Consider the following 13,279-nt stretch of genomic DNA (forward strand, 5'->3'; position numbering starts at 1 on the left):
GCTTTGGGTTATTTTGGGATCCTCTTATATATTTTAGGGGTGTTCAAAACCGAACAAAATCGACTAACCGAACCGAAAAAATCGATAACCGAACAAACCAAAAATTGAAAAAACTGAAAAATGATGTTTTGCAGTTATTTTTGCGGTTCAGTTCGGTTTTCGGTTTTGATACTGAAAACTCTAACCAAACCGAACCGAACCAGTTTTCTTAAAAAACCTATATAAAAGTCCCCCCTTCTAAATGACCTAACCGGCTATCCTTTTCACAGCCACCAGTAACCCTAACTCCGCTTAGCCTCTCTCCAGTCTCCAATCCTCAAAGCTCTCACCACCTCTTAGCGCCAAAAACTCCTCCCCCTTCCCCACTATCAATGCCGTTGGACAGCACCATCGCGGCGGTGTGGCTCTTTTCTCTCCCTCTCCCTTCGTCATAGTGGTTCTCTCTCCTCGTCGTCCTCCACACACCACCTCTTCTAGTAGCACGTCGTCTACTCCACGCACCAGAGCCATTGTTCATTGTCCTTCGTGAGTTCGTAGCCACTGTCGTCCTCGCGTTGTAGTCATCGCAGTAGCCATTCCTCTGCATCTAGAATGGGGATGCCTCTTAGCTTTCAGGTAAATTATTTGTTCTAATTTTTTTTGGATCTAATTAGTTGTTCTTAGTTCTGTTTTAATAATTGGTTCTATTTTATTTTGCTATATGATTTTTGGTTTAGGAATTTTGGTTCTGTTCTTTCTAATTTGTTCTTACAGCTTTGGTAATTTGTGGTTCTGTTTGATAATTTCTGTTTGAAAATTTGTTCTGTGTTCTTATTTTTATTATCTAAGTTTATAGTGTTCTCTATTTTAATTATTTAATTTGAGTTTGTGGTTTGGTGTTCTAATTTATGTTATTTTAATTTTAGTGTTGTTCTAATTTATGGCTTATTTTTTGTTAGGCAAAGATGACTATAATTTTACATTGTCCTGTTTTATGATAAAAGCTGAATCTATTTCTTGATTTTTTTATCATCATAGGTATAGGATACATCCAGAGATATGAAAATCCTCTTCACTACATTTTGATGACAATAAAGCACAAAATAGTAGCCAATAACGTATATTTGATGGATTGCTGCTGGTTGTTGACTTGCTTATTTCATTGTTGCTGCCTTGCTGGTTGTTCTATTGAATTACTGAAACTGTTCTGTTTTGTTTTATTTTTCTATTCTGTTGAATTACTGAATTACTTTTGAGTTTTGAAGTGATTTAGTATGATTTATCAAGTGTTGGAGGTTTTGGATCAAGTGTTGGAGGTTTTGAATTACTGAATTATTATTGAATTACTTTTGTTGAATTACTTTATTGTTTGTATTGTTGCTGGTTGGTTAATAATTTTGTAAATTGCTTGTAAATTGATTTTGTTGTTTAATGTATTTGTTTAGTAAGTTTGATGTCAGTTCAAGTGAGAATATGGGTGACACCGAATTTTTGATTTCAATTGTGTATTTGTGTTTGTCGATTTCAATGGATAAGACTTTGTGAAATAGTATTGTAGTATTTTTTTTGAATTGATTGAAAAAACTAAACAAACCGAACCAAACCAAACCGATTTTAATTGGTTTGGTTTGGTTCGGATGGCCTCGACAAAAAAACCAAACCAAACCGAACCGTAGTTTAATTAGACAATCGGATCGGATGACATTTCTCTCAAAAACCAAACCAAACCACACCGCGAACACCCCTAATATATATATATACACTTATATGTTCTGGCCAGTTTATCTTCGCAAACCGAGTTGGAAGCTTTGTTAATTATATCTTTGAAACTCCCTTTTTATATTTCATACAAATATATCTTACGTTTCTTCGAATGCAAGTTTTCATTTACGTGAGTGTTACAACTTTTGCTTTGAGCTTTCCTTAAAAGGCTCCTAGATATAAAACTTTTCAACTATTATTATATATATTTTTACTTTTAGAGGTCGTAATACCTCACCACCTCTGTCTTATGACTTAAGCATAAGATTCTGTGTGGTAGGGTGTTACATTATGGTATCAGAGCAGTTCGTTCCCGTAGAGCCTGGGAAATGGACTGATTATGCTTTTGAGCATACTCTGGCTGTGTGTACATGCTATTTAGGATGTCTGCTTGACATATATAGCATAAAAGTCCATGAGCATTACCTTTGGAGATTCAAAGCACTAGACTTTAGATGTTAAGATTAATCACCTTAATATCAATTGTTTGGTGTGGACAAGACCCAGATGGCGTCTCATGGATGTGAGCAAGGTAGTACGATTGATTCTCAAGCTGCTCTGGAGAATATGGCTACTGCTGTGTGAGCTACTGCTGAAGGAATGGAGTGGATAACCTAGGAATTATGATGAAGGCGATAATGGATTAGGTGGTGGAGATGCCTAGGGATTAGGACTCTTGCAGTAAGGGCAAAGATTGATAACATTTAGTTAGAAAGATGGAGAAATTCAGGGAATGTTCTGGCAGAGTAAGTGAATGATTTAGAATCTTGGTGGCTTATAATTAGAGTAACACTATGGAAGCATAGTGAATTTGGTGACTCTAGAATTGTAGAGACGAGAGAAACGAGACTGAGGACATGGAATGATTTCGAGGGCTGTCGTAAGGTCAGAGATGGATAGTGTGAGTGTTTGGTTTGGGTTATTGTGGGATTGACTCCAATTAAGGGATTGAAGAATTGATTAGTATTTGAGATAGTTGAGAAGGATTAGAGATTAACTTGAATTAGATCGAACTCTTGAAGGATAAGGAAGTTTGTAGTCATCGAGAAAGAGTTAGACGAAACTAAGAATGAAACAAATAGGTATAGTTTAGGCTTGAATTTGGTTGAGTTTATAATCTTGTACATGAGAGTGAAGAATATGGATTAGTGTTTGAATTAATGTTGGGAGAATGGCAAAATGAATCGTAAGAGGTAGGTTAAATCCAAGAGGGCGTATATGGAGATTTGATAGTGAATTTTTAAGAACAAAAATTTCTGTTAGGGGGTAGGATGTAAAACCCGAGAGATTAGTAAATAATTAGCGAATAAAATAATTATTAATCCAAAAAATTAGAAAATGAAATTTTAGAGTTTAATGTGGTAGAATTAATTAAAATATGCATTTTAACACCAATTTTAAAGAAATTGGCCTAAAATAGGACCAAACGGGCTGAAACCGGTCAAACTGGGCCCGTGGACCCAACCAACTCATTAAATAAATGAGCATCAGACCCTTCCCTTCCCATTTCTACATGAAGAATGGTGAACTCACCAAGGAGGGGGAAGAACTCTCTTCCATAGCCAAACCCTCACTCAAACTTTGATTCCACATAACTTCTCGCTCCGATCGCCGAATTGTTTGCGACTACACGAATGCAATGTCGAGCTTTACAAAGCCCAAGACTTAGTTAGGTAAGGAATCCATGTTTTCCTTTTAAATTTTCTCTTATCCAAATTCGAAACTCAATGTAAAATTATGTTAATATTGCATGATTTCGGTGTTTAGGTTCGAGTTAACCTGCGGGTATTGTCGGGTTTTGCTTGTTTGAGCTGTGGGTCAGGTAAGAACCCTCCAACCCTTTGTGAGATGTGGATTTAGTGAACTCTATATTGATTATAGTGATAATTGTGATGTTAGATTGAAATTGGTTATCGATTGGAGTTAATTTGAGAAATTGGAAGCTAGAGGATTAGCTTTGGAGGCTGGGTATCATTGGTGAGGGGGATGGAGTTGTGGAGCTTGTGGTTCAGAAACGCTTGAGGTGTTCTGGGTTATTGGGAAATCAGCCAAGGTATGGTTTAGGTTTCTCGTATTTAATATATAATGTTCTGTGAAAACTTAGGCTAGGTGACCGTAGGATAGGTGTGAATACATGAGTATGATATTTAGCTTGCTCCTTTAATGATGATTGTTGATATGGATTAAATATTTGTTGGTGGTTATTGTATATAATAAGAGTAGGATGATAAATGATGGTTAATGATGTTTGATATGTTAGAAATGATGGATATGTATAGGTAAATGATTGAGGATGAATTATTGTTATAATTGTGAAGTTCATGCTTGAGAATTATGTAGAAATGAGGTATAGTTGATTATGGTAATTTATGGAGGCAGTATGATTGTGATATGGTGTGTTGGTGAGAGGTTTGTAACCTTAAAACGTTGACTGAATTTGATTTTGCTAAAAATAGAGGTTTAAGAGGTTTGGTGAAGTAAACTTGGAAAATGACGAATTAAGAATAAAAAGTGCGAAGATGTTACTGAATTAGAATTTAGGGGTGAATGTTGAGACTGTCAATGATTGGTATGGACAGAATGGTCGAGATGGTAAGGTTTGGGGTGCGAACCCACTTGCATGTTAACTTGAAAATGTGTTCGGATGGCAAGTTGAGGATGAAAGTTCCCTCTCTTGTCGTGATGGGGATGTGGAGAATGTGGAAAGGCACTCTCCTTCGTATTGTTTCCCCCACATTCTTCTCTGGCTGCAAGGTGGAAAGACACACTACTTCGATGTGGAAAGGCACTCTCCTTTGTATATCCACCAGGAGAAGGTGGAAAGGCATACTCCTTCGATGTGGAAAGGCACTCTCCTTTGTTTATGATCCTCCTGGAGATGCGCAACCTAAAGACAAATGTCTAGGTTAGCTACCAGATGTATCAGGTTCTGGCGATTTAACCTACACGTGAGCTTACGGTCAGTAGGACAGGCATGCATCATGTTGCATTTGTTTGCTGTTTGGGTGTGCATAATTTTTTTGTTTTGCCTATCTGATAATTTTTGTTTAACTGGTAACTGTGATGCTTGCTGTAACTACACCTTAAATGGGTTTGTCTTGTAATTGCTTGTTTTTGTGATTGTCTTTCTGGTTTGAGTACTTTGGTGGTGGATAAATAGTAATGATGATTTGTTTTGAAATGGGCCAAAGATTGGGTTAAGTTTATTTGGACTGGAGGCCGAGCTGGTTTGATTTGGGCCATAGGCCGAGACTGGTTGGATAAGTGGTAAGGGTTGGTTAGCAATAGGGGCAGAGCCAAGTGGTAGGAAAGGGGGGCAATGGCCCCCTAATTTTAATTTTTTTACATGTAAATTATATGTAAATTTCAGTTTAGCCCCCTTAAAATTTTATTTTAGTCTTATTTTATTGTATAAATATTTTTGGCCCCCCTCTAATATTTTATCTAGCTCCGCCCCTGGTTAGCAATGACTTGTTAGTGAATGGTAAAATGTATAGAATATTATGTTAGGTGTAAGTGAAAGTAAACTACAGGGTTAGAGTTATACTGTGACTTGGGCACCTTAGAGAGTTTTACCAAATTTATGGTTCAATTTATCCCTTTAGGTGTTATAATCTGAGTGCGGTGTTCTAGAATTGCCTCTGGCTTTCCTGAGACCTTATTTATTATATATGTGGGCACCTTAACCATACTGAGAACTCCGGTTCTCATTCCATACAATATTGTTGTTTTTCAGATGCAAGTTGAGAAGCACCACTCTGTATTATGGAGACTCTGATGAAGCGAAGAACTCTTGGGACTCAGGGTTTTATTTTTACTTATATTTATATATGTATTTAGATTCTCCACCTTGTATTTTATGTTTGTCCCTCTTAGAGGTTGACTCAGAGAAACAGGTTGTCGTTTTTTGCTTTGGGTCATTTTGGGATCCTCTTATATATTTATTATTTATTTATTTGTATGTTCTGGCCGGTTTATCTTTGCGAACCGAGTTGAAAGCTTTGTTAATTATATCTTTGACACTCCCTTTCTATATTTCATACAAATATATCTTACGTTTCTTCGTATGCAAGTTTCCGTTTACGTGAGTGTTACGGCTTTTGCTTTGAGCTTTCCTTCAAAGGCTCCTAGATATAAAACTTTTCAACTATTATTATATATATTTTTACTTTTAGAGGTCGTAATACCTCATCACCTCTGTCTTATGACTTAAGCATAAGATTTTGTGTGGTAAGGTGTTACAGAAGGGACAGAAATAGGACACCAAATTTCCATATGAACTAAGTCAAAACAATCTTTTATTTCAGTTGTACTAAGATCAAAAGATAATTTCTTTTGTTTTGGAAAATGACATGAGTCACAAGGAAGTTTTGAAGCAATACAATCTATAAAAGGATAATATTCTTCAGTAAAATCAATTTATGTATGGGTATGTGTGCTAATTTAAGATACCAAATGTTGTTGTACTCAGTGTGTGAAAGTGTTGTGGGATGGGTAATAGTCGTGGTTGCCGCTAATGAAGCTTGCTTTGTTGGAGGAGGGGGAAAGTGAGAGAATTCTGGTTCTCTACTCATTGTACATTACTCTTCTATACACTCAGTAATGCCAATCATCTTTGATGTGGGGATTTTGTATCTCACAACACTTATCATTGATTAACAGTTGACAATGTAAGTTTGAGGTTAATTTTGTCACAGAGATCAGTTTAAAATTAAAAGAAGGAATGTATAAAACATTTTTGAGAAAAAAGTTTTTAGAGAATGTGATTGTGCCAATGATGGTGCTAATAGTTCTGGTCCCATTTGGCAATATCACATTGATTGGAGCAATATTTTAAAAGCTTGCAAAATTTGTTAAGTTAAAAGTCACATGATCTGTTGCACCGGAGTCAATGACCCATAGTGCAGATTTTGGAGTGATAATGCTCATATTTCTCACATTAAAATGTAATACAATAGTTTCACCTGAAGTGGAGGTCTGAATCGAATTAGTGAAGATTTGGTTTGCATTATGAGGTTGTTGCTACACACTTTTGTCTTTGATTAACTCTAACAAGGTAAATCTTTGCTCTGGAGTGAACCTAGATCTTGATATTCCAGTGTTCTCTTGGAGACAATTGAGTTGGGATTGTTTGTTACCGAGTATATCATCATACCCCTCAGTGATCACGTAATTGATGGTGGTGTTATGTTGCTGCCGTTGATAGAAATGGGAGGAGTACCCATGCTTCTTATAGCACACATCTTCTGCGTGGTCTTGCTTGTTACAATGAGAGCATGCCAATGTTGCTCCAAGACCTCTACTACCTAGATTTTCTCTAGGATGGAGAAAATAGGAGTTTGATTGATATTGAATCGGACTTGTGGTGTTCTTCAAAATTTGAGATTGAAGATTCATGAGTTGATCGAGGAGATTGGCATTGCTCTGATTGTCAAAACCAGCACTCGAGGATCTGTTTACTATGTTCGCCATTTTGAGAAATCAATGAATCACAGAGTAATAAGGATTCAGATATTCTTCCTTCCAACTCGTTGATCGGAACAGCTATGTTCACCAAGAAAGAATCTTGCGAAATAGCCTCTCATCAAACTCTATTGGATGAGTTTGAAGGAAGGGGTATTGGCATTGCTCTGATTGTCAAAACCAGCACTCGAGGATCTGTTTACCATGTTCGCCATTTTGAGAAATCAATGAATCACAGAGTAATAAGGATTCATATATTCTTCCTTTCAACTCGTTGATCGGAACAACTATGTTCACCAAGAAAGAATATTGCAAAATAGCCTCTCATCAAACTCTATTGGATGAGTTTGAAGGAAGGGGTAAGAATGGGGGAAGGAAATGTCAAAAGAAAAATTAGGGAAAACCCTGCGCTCACCGCACCATGAAGAAAATCTCATGTCCTAAGCTGTTCAAGCTGTGATGTTGATGGTTTGATAAACCAGAAGGGATTAAGAGAGAGAAAAATAAGTTCTTCTCATTGTTGAAGAGAATGAAAAATCCCTTAAAAAATATCTGTTGAGTTATTACACTTTATATACTATGTACTCCTTATGTACTCCCACTAAAAAAATTACAACAAATAAGCCTTCATTAATTATTGATAAAAAAATAATCTAGGTAACAGGTGATGCATATTTTACAAACCAAAAACTATCGGCAAGTGCTCTGAATCGTCTTAAGTAATACCATGGGAGTGGGTTATCGTTCTCACGAGGATTAACGGATTAAGCAAGTAATAGTGAATTGATTATTCTAGTCAGACAATCAAGACTTAGGGTTTCAAGAATACTTAGCATAAAAACATGGAATTTAACAAAAGCAATAATAAACGAGTGACAAAACAATATGATTAAGAGAATTAAGGGTTCAGAGATGTTGAAACTTCCGGAAAAATGCTTTTTACTCTCTACCTTGATTATGCAAAGATGTACTTATGGAAAATCATAAATAATCAAACTCCAATTCCTTGGTAATTCAATTTTTCTAATCCTAATCAATTATCAATTCCTTGATTAATTAATTGTGACAGGAGGTTAAGAATGTTCACTGATTTAAAAACCACACAATTCTCAAGAACTAAACTTTGTTTATTCGATGTCACTTATCAAGTCCAAGTTCAAAACCTAAGAATCATGAGAAGAAGTTTTCAAGCTTAGTTCAATTAATTAACATTTTCAAGATATTAAGAGAATTCAAGTCAGAAGAGAATTATTTTCTAACACATTCCAGTCTTTTAGATGAAGAACCAAAACTTTTTCTTAAGAAAATGTCAATACATTACTTTGAGTTAATTTGAATTCATTTGTTACAAAAGAATTTGCAGAAAAGTTAGAAAAATATATTGAAGGAAGAAGAGGCTAAGAATCATAAAAAAGGAGAGGTAGAAGATGGAAGAATCAACCAGAAAGCTCTCTGGAATAAACAGAGAACTCTCTGGACAAGAAGACACCAATTGAAGCCTTGCATCATACGTGGTAAGCCATGCGTGCTACTTGCCAAAGCAAACAGAGGCCAACCTTTGCCACATGAAGCCATGCGTATAACGTGCCTCACCATGCGTTGTAGTTGGGAAGCAAACATAGGCTAGAGAGTGCCAAATGCAACCATGCATCATACGTGGGTATGTGTTGTACATGGGAAGCAAAAAGAGGCTAGAGAGTGCGAAATGCAACCACACATCAAATGTGGGGAGCTATATGTTGTACTTGGAAAGCAAATAGAGGCCAAACATGCCAATTGAAGCCCATGCGTGATACGTGGGGTGTCCTGCATATGATGCACCAAAAGGGGCCATTCCTAGGGCCTTCAATTCACTCGCCAATTCCTCAATTCTACAAGCACTTAAGTGGGTAACTCAAGGCTTAGCATAAGCACATGAAATCAAGTATTATCATTAAAAAATTTAAAAAACTTAAGTTTTTAATGTATTTATTTTGTAGTTATTAAATGAAAAAATTTAAAACCTTCCACTAATACTAAGATTGTCATGTGTCTTTAGGACACATATTAGCTAAACCCAAATTATTACTATGTTATATATATTTTGCTCCCACTATCAAAATTTTCTGGATCTGTCACTGTCAGCGTACGCATGCTTCATTGATAAACCACTATTTTATGGTTTATAATGTGTTTAATTGTGTGGTTTTATCATGATCTTTACCCACTTATTCATATAATCATCATGCATTTATATTTCCTTCCTAAAATTATTACATGATTGAAAACTTGCTTCCTAGAGACTTTTAATTATGTATTTTAATTCTCCTTTATTCCATTCGATGCCGTGATCTGTGTGTTAAGTGTTTCAGGCTTTATAGGGCACGAATGAGTTGGAGATTGGAAAGGAAGCTTGCAAAAATGGAAGGAACACAAGAAATTAAGGAGATGACCAGCGAGAAGTGACGTGGCTGCATGGCTCACGCGACCGCGCGGATGGAATAGCACAAGCGACGCGGAGGCGTGGACGACGCGCCCGCGTGGAGAAGCAAAACGCCGAATGACGCGTCCGCATGAATGACGCAATCGCGTGACGTGCGCGATCTGCATAATCTGCAGAATCGCTGGGGGCGATTTTGGGCCCTATTTTGAACCAGTTTTCGGCCCAGAAAAGCAGACTAGAGCCAGAGAACATGTAGAAACCAACAACAACATTCATTTCACATAGTTTTAGTTTTTCAGATCTAGTTTTCCTCTCCTCTAGGTTTTTTTTTCTCTCTACACATTCATAGTTCTTAGGATTTTTATTTCTATTGCTTTTTGCATTGGGATTTTGAGAAGAGTTATTACCTCATCAAGACTTCATCATTCTAGTTCGTTTTCTTTACTTGGCTTTACTCTTCCATGTCCTTCAATTTACTTAATTTTACTATTGGATTATTTTAGAATTTATTAATACAAGAATTATTTTTATTTTTAATTAATTTCTTTGAGTTTTATTTATCATGTCTTTCTTTAGTTCCCTTTCCTATGTATGAATTCCACATTCACAATGAGTGAGTAGTTCCCTAACTTGATGGGGAGTTGATTGAAAGGAACCTTTGAGTTGGAATGCTCAAAGGAGAAATTGTAATTGGGTTTATTGTTGGATTGCTCTCTAGTCACTAACGCCAGTCCTTCCAAGTAAGCGGACTGGGACTTGTGAATAGAAACAACATTCCAACTTGTTTGACTTTCCCTTACCTAGTAAGGAATAACTAAATAGAACAATCCCCAATTATCAATTATTATTGAAAGTACTGCAACAAGAATAGGGCTTCTAACTAATCTACTCCCAGTCAAAGCTTTTATTTAAAATACATTAATTCTCTGATTTAATTTCCTGTCATTCAACTCAAATCTTTTTTGAAAACCATCTGATTAATAAAATAGCACACTTTCCTGCAACTCGTTGGGAGACGACCTGGGATTCATACTCCCAGTATTTTAACTTTAATTTCTGTGACACCCTTTTTAAATTGATAAGCGGATTTCTGGTTGGTTGAGAACTATACTTGCAACGTATATCTTATAACAATTCTTAACTCGCCAATTTCTGCCAACATCAATTTTTGGCGCCGTTGCTGGGGAGTTGCAATAGAGTGCTAAAGTTATTGATTGGATTTTATTTATTTGCATTTTATTTTATTTTGCTACTATGAGCTGCTTGTTTCTTTCGCTAGATGACGCGTTCACTTCCTGATCCAAGCTTGCCAGTATTCGATCCTGAGATTGAAAGAACTATTTCACAAATAAGGAAAGCTCGGCATTGGTTAGTCCTCTCTGAGGGCAGATCTGAAACGTCATTTGAGGAAGAAACCAGCCCCCGTTCTTCTGATTCGGTTGATTTACGTATAGGTGACATGGCAGCACCTAGGAGAGTTACTATCCAGGAGGCTGAAGCCCTTGATTTTACAATGCAACCGTTTCAAGTGCATCATCCAGCGGTGGCTACAGACTTTGAAATAAAGACCGCACTACTCAATTTGATGCCCAAGTTTCATGGCTTACCTGCTCAAGAGCCTATCAAGCACCTGAGAGATTTTCAAGCAGCCTGTTCTACTGTCAGGCGTGATGGTGCAGATGAAACATCAATTTTGCTGAAAGCCTTCCCATTTTCTTTTGAGGAAAAGGCAAGAGAGTGGTACTACACTAAACCCGCAGCAACTGTATCCAACTGGGATACACTCAGAAGAGAATTTTCGGAAAAGTTTTTTCCAGCTGAAGTTACTGATAAACTGAGGAAAGATATTTCCATGATTGTTCAGGATGAATCTGAAACTCTCTATGAGTACTGGGAGTGCTTCAATAATCTTCTGGAAGCTTTCCCCCACCATATGATTGATAAGATAGTGTTACTCAGCTACGTCACACAGGGCATGAGGCCCCAAGATAAGACCACATTGGAAAGTGCTAGCAATGGGTCTATGAAAAAGTACAAGACCACTGATGAGGCATGGCAATTGATCAGCGACTTAGCTGAATCTACTAGGAACCACAGGCAGAAACAAGGCCGTGCAAAAGCCGTTGCAGAAGTATCCTCTAGCAGAGAGACTACTGCTTTAACTGATAGTATCTGTGAAATGACCAACTTGCTGAAGCAGATGCAATTGAATCAACAACAAGTTTAGCAAGCTCAACCTTCTCCTCCACAGCAAAACCAACAGTTAGTCCCACAAAGAGTTTGCAGAGTCTGTGCAGATTATAGCCATTATACAGATGAGTGTCCGCAGCTCCAGCAGGAAGACAACACCGTGGCAGCCACTCATAATTTCTATGACCGCCCCAACCAAGGGTACAATCAAAGAGGCAATTACAACCATGAATGGCAGGACAATTCTAACCAGAATTGGAGGGACAACAACAACAGAGGAGGCAGAGATAATCAGGGAAATCAGAGGTGGAATAACAACAACAACAGGTAGCAGAACCAGTACCAGCCTTACAGAGCACCTCACCTGAGGTAATCCCAAGGACCACAGAATACCCAACAGTAGACCTCTCAAATTACCTATCCTTCTTCTTCTGCTAATGATGACTTACTACAATCTATTGATCGGAGACAACAGACCATAGAAAATAACATTAATGCCACTCTAAATGGTCTGAACGCTACTTTGCAAGCTCTTGTCTCCCAGATTGGATCAATGAATAACTCCAATAACCAACCTTTGAGCTCCAGTGGAATTTCCTCTAAACCATTACCCAATCCCAAGCGTGGTATTAATGTCATCACCCTAAGGTCCGGAACCACACTGCAGGAGAGGAACCAGGAGGAGCCAAGCCCACCAGAATACACCTCAGCTGAAGAGGTAGTGGAAATAGAAGATGTTGAAGAGAAAGATGACATACAGGACATAGCTAAAAAAGAAGAAGCTCAACCACAGGAGGAAGCATCAAAAGGCGCAGACACTGCAGAAGACACTACTCCTATTCCATTTCCACAACTTGCAAGGAAGCCCAGGAAGCAGCTGGAACCTGATCCAAAAATGGTAGAGATATTCAAAAAGGTTTAGGTAACTGTTCCTCTATTTGATGTTATTCAACAGGTACCTAAGTATGCAAAGTTTATAAAAGATTTATGTATACATAAGGACAAAATTAATGAATTAGAAACTATTCCTTTAGAAAGTTCCATATCTGCTTTAATGGGTGGTTTACCTGAAAAGTGTAGTGACCCAGGTCCTTGTATGGTTAATTGTACTATTGGTGGTGTAGTATTTTCTGATTGCATGTGTGATTTAGGAGCATGTGTGAGTATAATGTCTTTGTCTATATATGATATTTTAAGGCTTCCCCCCTTAAAAAGGTCGGCAGCTCGTTTTGTGTTAGCAGATAAAAGCATTATTACAGTGGCTGGAGTCGCTGAAGATGTATTAGTGGGCATTAAGGGACTCACGTTCCCCACTGATTTTTATATCCTAGAAATACCCCAAAATGACTCAGACAAGCCATCATCAATCCTACTCGGAAGGTCATTCCTGAAGACCTCAAGGTTTAAATTAGATGCTTTTTCAGGAACATACTCTTTTGAAATAGATGGCCGAGTAGTGATCTT

The 13,279-nt window shown here is 37.4% G+C and overlaps 1 long non-coding RNA gene across 1 annotated transcript in view; it reads left to right on the forward strand.

Moving 5' to 3' along the window:
- Positions 1,032 to 13,279, forward strand: part of LOC110266588 — a 23,040-nt gene continuing 10,792 nt past the window's right edge. The window contains exons 1-2 of the long non-coding RNA XR_002354009.1: positions 1,032 to 1,183; positions 6,222 to 6,225. This is a non-coding gene — a long non-coding RNA (uncharacterized LOC110266588). The remainder of the gene's footprint in view (positions 1,184 to 6,221; positions 6,226 to 13,279) is intronic.

Source organism: Arachis ipaensis, chromosome B09 (genome assembly GCF_000816755.2).
Source record: "Arachis ipaensis cultivar K30076 chromosome B09, Araip1.1, whole genome shotgun sequence".
Taxonomy (NCBI): Eukaryota; Viridiplantae; Streptophyta; class Magnoliopsida; order Fabales; family Fabaceae; genus Arachis; species Arachis ipaensis.